Genomic DNA, 7,914 nt, shown 5'->3' with positions numbered 1-7,914 from the left:
AATTCATAACTTCCATGGCCAATCTCTTTCTGACCGATGGATCCACCTGCATATAGGTATGACCAGTCTTTGAAGGGCTTGTGGTTGTATCCAAAGTATCAGGGTCAACAACCCCCTTCCCTGATTTATTCATTTGTTGGTGTGTAGTATCATGTTGCCTTGCACCCCCTCGCATAGGTAGATCCTCCCGACGCTGTTTATTTAGGCCATCAGCGTACAACCACACACCATATTTCTTATCCTTTTCCTCATGAATTCCATTGCCACATTCTTTGTACTCATGGCCGATTATGCCGCAGATGCTGCAGAATCGAGCTAATTTCTCATAACGAACCAGGAACACCTGCCGCTCTTGGCCTCGAACAATGCTGACTAATTTAGTGAGAGGCGGGCGAACGTCATGGTGGATCCTAACTCTGACATAATATCCTCTGGTATCCCCATTGAGTCTTATCTCCAAGATCTTACCCGAGTTCCTGAGCAGACGTTGCACAATATTCTGCTTGAAGAACCCATCTGGAAGTTTGTGGATTTGTAGCCAGATTTGCATGAACAACATTGGTACCTCCTCGGCTTTGGTGAAACCATCATATGGACACATTAACACGAGCATATTCCTGAATAGCCACGGACCTTAATCAAGAATGCACTCCCAATCTCCTAGGCATGAGGCTTGCATGACGAACAGATTCGGTCCAACCGGTCGAAACCTAACCGGCTGGGCTGTGTTCCACTCCGCGCGCATCTCCCTATAGAAAGTTGTTTGGCTGAAGGACTTGTCCGTATGAACCCTAGCTAGGGCAAGCCATCTAACACTTTCGTTGATCTCAGGATCATCCTCATCAATAACCAAGTCATCGAATTCTTCCTCTTCCAAGTTCAGTTATTCCAAAAAATCGCCCAGATCTGACTTCATAGCGGCGCTACCCACGCCGCTCGTTCCCGATTGGGCGTCCGCCGCAGTTGCCATCACGATCGGTTTGGAAGAGAGGACATACCAAAAACCCTATGAGAGGGGAGAGGTTTGTAACTAGAGCGGGACTCGCTGGAAATAGATCGCCAGGGAGGAGGGGTTTGTGTTGGAGGGGGGCTCGCCGGTGATCAGATTGCCAGGGAGGAGAGAAACCCTAGCCGCGTCGTAGGGGAGTTTTTGTCCAGAAACAGGGAGAGTTGATACTTTTCTTACTTACTTACTTATATTTTAGTACTTTATTTTCCTGCGACGATCGATCCCGCCACATGTAGTATCAACTGGCAAACAACATGTAGTATGTATGCATGTATGTATGTATGTATGTATGTGTGTGTGTGTGTGCTGTGCACGGTGAAGGCACGCTGTTTTGCATGCTACATGTAACATGTAATTTTCCTCCGGCTTTGCTCATCATCTGTGTGATCAATTCGCATTTTTAGTGTGTGTTTGATTGCTTGCATCAACCTTGTGCATCTTGCATCAGTGGCTCAATGGAGCCTCCGCGGGTAAATACAACATGTGGTTCATGGTATGCAGCATGGTTCTTTTGTTCACTATTTTGTAGAGGAAATCACTCCAAATTAATAGTTGGTCAAGTTTTTTTCTTGCGAGTGAATAATTGGTCAAGTTAGATGTGTATACTAACACGTCTCCAACGTATCTATAATTTTTATATGCTCCATGCCACCATCTTATCATTTTTAGGTAACCTTTTTATTTATTTAACTAACCTACTAATAGTTGCAAGACATGCACAAGTTATTGTTTTCACTTATGTGTGTATGAACTTCACTAAAATTTAATGAACTATCAATAAACTTCAAGGACCGGTGAAATTTGGAGTTATTGCCAATCTGTCCTTGCAGGACCAGTACTTAAATATCATCACTTCCACCCGTGAAGATGGCGCAAACGAAGAAAGTCAAAACATGAAAATTAAATTACATGTTGTAACAAAAGTGTAGCGCTTGGAACCACCCAATTCTTAGTTTGTATGCACCCTATGGGTACAAATCAATATTTACAAAAACTGCCACTTTTGGGAATCCGGAACTCGGGGGACGGGGTTGACTCCAACTCCTTCCAAACTTGATGGATCTCGATGTGGGTTGATCCTGTGGACTCGCAATAAAATAAAGAAGCCTTTGGAGGGTCTAAAAGATGCGCAAGGGCCCTTGGACCAAAGCCCTATGGGTTGGATGACCGATATTGAAAGATAAGACCTATATATTAACGGGAAACACTACTTTTCTAAGAGGGAGCCATTTGGTCCAAAAATTGCAGCCTCGTAGCTGCCATCTATAGAGGAGAAAACACATCCCTAACCAAGGGAAAATACCGAGGAGTAAGATGAAGGATGGAGTCCCTTCCCCCTCCCTTCCAGGGGACTCCACACTCACCACCCTCACCACCATCACCATCATTGCCTCCACCACCATCTTCTTCCTTGTACCAATGGGTTCACCATTGTAAAACCTTTGTAACCTCGTACTAATACATGCTATTTGATGCAATGAATAATTTCTCTATGATTTGTTTCATCGTTATCATGTTTGAGTAGTTCTCGTTTTTCTTATGGCATTCGTGATCTAGTTTTTTTACAAATTGTTATGATGATGTCCTAGGATGCTAAGGTAGCATTTCACACTATATTATATCACACATTAGGGTAATCAATGTATTATTATAAATTTAGGATGGGAGGCCAGAGAGACAGAACTTACCGTTCCATGAGTTCGCGAACTATAACATACGGGATTCGAGGGGAAGCCTAGAGGGAGTTATGGCTATAATTGAGTTTTACCTTAATGAATCTCAGTATTTGTCTATACTTGCTAAGAGAAACATTATAAGTACATGTGACACCATGGTTTGGCAACATGTATGCACATGCCTCTCCTGCATAATAATTGTAACAAGCATGTGTACTGGTATAATGTTGTTACCAGTTGCCCAGGGACAATTTCACCACCACTTTCACAGCCACAAACTCTTGCTCCGTTTTAGTTCTTGTAATTTATTTCATAAAAGACACCTAACTTTTATTTTTAGTTTATAACTACTTTAGTTATCTGCTTGCATTATATCTTAATTGTGGAGAGTTTAGGCATAGTAAATGTTATGTACATGAATAGTTGGATAAGTGGCATACATAACTTGAGAGATTAGGAAACCTAATTTTAGATTCGACAAGGCTTTGATACTCACATACTTCCGCATTCATATTGGAAAGTAATACAATAACTCATTTAACTTGGAGATTATCAAACTCTTTTTTACTATGTACTATCGGGCAAAGCCCCATAGTTAATTTATTAAGCAAAAGAGGTCCAAAAAATAATACAAGATTGTCTTAAATGAGAGTGGAAGAGGCTAATTACAAGTTAGGGACTGGCCTATACAAATATCCACAAAATTAAGGGAGAGAGGAAATCCAAGCCAAGATGGAAGGCTTTGTCGGTGCAACAAACCCTGGGTTTGTTGCCCAGACTGTGCACATGCACGGGAACAAGATTGGAGCACCAGCCTAGATCAGAGTGCAAGAACCCCAGAGATTCGAAGGACCAACATGCAGATAGGAGGGACCAAGATCAAACCAGAGAAGCAGGATATCGTCAAGAGAAAAGCCTCCCTTGCCGGGCAGGCGAGGCCACCCCTAGAAATATAAAACCAAAGCACCCCGGCAGGGCCTGTCGGGGCTCACAGGAGCAAAACCACCTCACCAACCACTCTACCATGACCACGTCGTCACTCAGTGCGGTGTCAAGCCATAAAGTGATTAAGTGGCAGCCATTCGCCACATGGCAGCCATTTTCTACAGGAGAAACCAATACAAAAAAAGATACATCCGTGACATTTTGGGCCGAACGAATTTTTTTCCTGTCATGCTTATGACACTTCTATGACGATAATTGTGACAAAACCCAATATCATCATAGATGTGGTGGGCTCCTACTTCTATGACAAAAAATCATGACAGAAAATGGGCTTTTCGTCCTGGGCGGGCCGAAGACGCAGCTGCATAAAATTCTTTGGGCCATCCATGATGGAAAAAACTGTGGTAGAAGCGAGAGCGAGGAAAATTTCGGGGAGTTCCCGATTACGGTGGGTGGTCGGGGGCCGAGCGATGCGCATTTCTCTCATACACGTACGTGCGTGGGTGCGAGGCGTTGGGCTCTAACTGAACCCGAGCGAGGCGTTCGCCTACTGAACCCGAGCGATTGCACTACAGGCTACACATTACTGAACCCGAGCGATTGCACTGCAGGCTACGTGTTACTGAACTCGAGTGATCGATCGATCTAGCTGTTAACTGAACCCGATCGAGCGATTCCTTCGCTACTGCTGCTAACTGAAGCCGATCGAACCATGCTGCCTCCTTCCCTTGATGAATAGTGAGCATTGTTGTGGGGGGGGGGGGGTGGATGAATAGTTCCTGATGGGGGGGGGGTGGATGAACAAGACCCCGTGGAGGGCTGGATGAACAGGACCCCATGGAGGGCTGGATGAACAGGACCCCGTGGAGGGCTGGTTGAACAGTAGCCGGTGGAGGGCTGGATGAACAGTATCCCGTGGAGGGGTGGTTGAACAGGACCCCGTGGAGAGGGCTCGTTGAACAGTAGCCGGTGGAGGAGCGGTGGAGGCTGGATGAGCAGGAGTCCGTGGATGAACAGTCACTGGTGGAGGCTGGAGGAGGTCGACGGTGGATGAATAGTAGCCCGTGGAGGCTGGAGGAGGTCGACGGTGGAGATGAATAGTATCCCGTGGAGTCCCATTTTGCTGTACGCCACACCCCTCCTGATGGATAGGACCCCGGTTTCGACCGTAGCGCTCCAACACAAGTCCGTTTCCTCCGTTTTGCGGTACGCCAGACCCCTCCCGATGAATAGGATCCCGTTTCGACCGTGGCCAGTTGAACACAAGGCCGTTTCCTCCGTTCTGCGATACGCCAGGCCTCGTTTCGATCGGCTATTCTGTCCAGCCGGTTGGCTCCCGATGAACACGACGATGCAGTTTCTCCGTTCCGACCCAACCATGTACACGAGCCATGGCCGTACATATGTGCGAGTAGGCATTCAAGACCCCGCCCGTATGTACGTACATGGTCGTATTTACTTTCTTGCACCCTGGTTGTACGTACGTGTACATGGTACGTGCGCGCCTCTACTACGACACGTGCACGCCTATACTACGACACGTGCCCTTCCTTACACGACCACGGTTCATCACTGCAGCCTGCAGACCGACCGATCGTATGTATGTACACGTTTGCGACTAGAATGACAACACTACGATGTCCAGGTGGGTCCCGACTGTCAGGCACTTTCTTGCGTGCGAAGATGTAGCTGGTGGGTCTCAGCAGTCAGGGGGAAACATTTTTTTCACGAAATACGGCGGCCCGTCCGATGGGTCCCTGCTCTCAGGTGGAGGAATCATTATTTTCCACGTAATAAGGAGGCACTTCCTTGCTGCAGCTGTGGACCCAGCTATCAGCCTCTACACATATAGTACTCTTTCAATGGAAGTCGTTCCTTGACCATGTTGACCACGCCACCCCGAGAGCACCAGGGCGGTGTACGACGGCGAGGTCTAGGAAGGGGACGACACGGAGCCGAGGAAGACGCGACAGTGAATGCCCACGCGGAGAGGAGTACAAGGGTTCACTGGTTCGACTTCGGTGTGAGGCTACTGTTGCCATAGGGCCTGGCCAGCGGTGGAAATAGTAGGGGCGGCGAGGCCTCCGCGGCAGCACAGCCGGCCACGAGAGGTAGAAGCATGCGGCACGAATGGTGCTGGTTTGGGCGGCTGGAGCAAGAATATCAGAGGTTGAAGAAGCACTACGGCCGTTGGTTGGACATCGTACGGTCACTGGAGCTAGAATCATTCATATCGACTAAGTTGACAAAGCCCTTCATCCCCGTCAACTTAGCAGGCCCACTAGTCAGCCTCACACTGTGGTGGGTCCCACCTAGCAGGGGGAGTATTCATTTTTTTGTGCATAATAAGGAGGCACTTCCTTGCGTGCGAAGATATAGCTAGTGGGTCCGAGCTATCAGCGGGGGGAACATTTTTTTTTGCAAAATACAGAGGCCCTTCCGGTGGGTCCTAGCTGTCAGGTGGAGGAATCATTATTTTGCGCGTAATAAGGAGGCATTTCCTTGTGTGCGACCGTGGACCCAGCTGTCAGCCTCTCCACGTACCGCCCACTTCCAATGGATGTCGTTCGTTGACCACGTTGACCACGCCACACCGAGAGCACCAGGGCGGTGGACGACGACGAGGCCTAGGAAGGGATTGACATGGAGTCGGGGAAGACGCGATAGTGGATGCCCACGGTGAGGGGAGTACGAGAACTGACTGGTCGGCTGCGGGGTGAGGTTGAAATCGCCGGAAAATAACAAGATGTGCGGGTGGGTAGAGGGATGGCCTGGCGGCAGCACATCCGGCCATGGAAGGAGGGAGCAGGTAGTCCCGCCGGTGCTGGTTTGGGCGGCTGGAGCAGGAAGATCATAGATTGAAGAAGCACGGCGGCCGTTGGATGGACATCCAACAGTCACTGCTCTGTGTTGATTAAGTTGACAAAGCCTTGCATATGCTTCAAAAAAAATTAGGACAACGTCATCATCAACCTAGTAGGCCCAGAAGTCAGCCTCCAAATCTGTGGAAAACAGCATGTAACCCATTAGCCATTATTTTCAATAATCTACAGCCCATTTGCTAATTCTTAAGGATATTTTGAAGCCCATATTATTTTTATTGGCATTACAGACCATATATTTTGGGCACTGCTAAAAAATTCAATGAAAATTTTCATATTTCGATGGGGTCCGAACTCTTTTAATCACAAAATTTCGAGTCGCGTTAAAAATAATTTTTAAAAAATATATCAAAATAAAATTCAAAAAAATTCTCCGCCAAAAAATGAATGAAAATTAAAATATTTACTAGCAAGATGCCTATGTGTTGCATGGAACATGAAGATGCATTTGTATGAGTAGTTTATCTTGTGGGAGAAAAGGATGAACGAGGGAAGGCCGTATCTGCAAATGTGGAAAGGAGTGCGGGTAAATTGTCATAGTTTCCTTCCTATCCGTTAGATATAGATTGGACGGCCTATATTGCAGGATGGCAGGCACACCATCATCACCAACTCTGCTTTTTATAAGAGTACAGAAATCCAGAAAAAACGATATTTTAATGTAATTGCCGGTTGGCTTTGGTTTAAAAATTTACACCCACTGGTGCGCGTCGGTCCTAAACAAACGGTTTTTAACCCCGTTCCGCGATGGCATTTGGAACCGTCGCCAAGTGAGTGTGTGCGATAGGGTGTCCTTCCCACACGACCCAGAAATCATCGGGGATAGGACCTCTTGGGACCCAGGCTGGGGCCATGTGCGATCGGGCGAGGCATCGAAACCCAATAATTTCCGTAGGTATGTACATCCCACATGGTAATCTGAGAAAATCATTTCCGTAGGTATGTACATCCCACATGGTGAATCACAGAAAAACATTTCCGTTCGTATGTATACCACACACAGTCAATCCAAGGAATACATTTCTGTTCTTATGTACATCCCACACAGTCAATCCAGGGAAAACGTTTCCGTTCGTATGTACATCCCACACAGTTTTATGTATACGCTTGTGAAAGGTATAACTATCACACACGCTCTTCCTTGGTTAACTGTTTGCTTTCATTAACTACATCACACACGATTTGATGTAGAAAACTGTGTGGCATTGGGCTATCCATCACAAGCGCTTTTACTGCCAGAACCGTTTGCAAAGTTCCATGACTGTCTGCTCTCTTTTTATTTTTGCCTGTAATTTATTATTCTAATTGGAAATTTTCAAATATGAAACGTGCAATTCAAATTCTCAGCACAATGGTTCAACAACGAATCCATAAATAAAATTGCCAGTACAATATGTTCAGT

The sequence above is a fragment of the Triticum urartu genome, chromosome 2 (genome assembly GCF_003073215.2).
Source record: "Triticum urartu cultivar G1812 chromosome 2, Tu2.1, whole genome shotgun sequence".
Taxonomy (NCBI): domain Eukaryota; kingdom Viridiplantae; phylum Streptophyta; class Magnoliopsida; order Poales; family Poaceae; genus Triticum; species Triticum urartu.
The sequence above is the reverse complement of the archived record's forward strand: the minus strand, read 5'-3'. Positions refer to the sequence as shown.